The sequence below is a fragment of the Sinocyclocheilus grahami genome, unplaced genomic scaffold (assembly GCF_001515645.1).
Source record: "Sinocyclocheilus grahami isolate Dianchi unplaced genomic scaffold, SAMN03320097.WGS_v1.1 scaffold963.1, whole genome shotgun sequence".
Classification (NCBI taxonomy): Eukaryota; Metazoa; Chordata; class Actinopteri; order Cypriniformes; family Cyprinidae; genus Sinocyclocheilus; species Sinocyclocheilus grahami.
In genome coordinates, this window is record NW_015506142.1 from 272,468 (window position 1) to 273,227 (window position 760).

Below are 760 nucleotides of genomic sequence, written 5' to 3' on the forward strand. Positions count from 1 at the left end.
AGTGGCAAAGTCATCATTCTTGAATTGGAAGTTTCCCGCATCTATTTCATTATCAGGTTCTCAGACAGATCTCGTTGCCAGTCAACAAAGCAAAGGCATTATATCACTGTCTCCGACCTGTATGCTTTCCTGACAAGCAATTAACTGAAGGAATATTGTATTGTCTGAATGGAAGTTGGGAGGTTTTAATGAAACAATGGCTCAAACACACCCCTCATACATCTCACCTGTCCATCATTCCCTTGGCTGTTTGAATCTATTAACAATGAATATGTATTGTATTGCTCTCCAGTCATGTCATTTAAAGGGGTCATATGATGCGATTTCAATTTGTCCTTTCTCTTTCGAGTGTTACAAGCTCTTGGTGCATAAAGAAGATCTGTAAAGTTGCAAACCCTAAAGTCTCAAAACCAAAGAGATATTCTTTATAAACGTTAAGCGTTAACCACGCCTACCTAAAACGGCTCGTTCTAACACGCCCCCACATACCTACGTCACGATCTGGGAAGATTAGCATAACGCCGCCCAAATGTTCACGCAAAGAAAGAAGGCGTAACTTTTATTCACGCTGTAGTATTGTTGACGCTACAGCCATGTCGTGAAGACGCTGTGTGCTTCGTTGTGAAAACGAAACTACTTTGTTTGGTCTTCCAAAAGAGGACGATATCCGCTTCGTCATCCCTAGAGCTGATCCATGCTGGTCGCTGAGGGAATACATCAACTTTCACCGTGGACGAAGCGGAGTCCAGCCCGCCTCAGC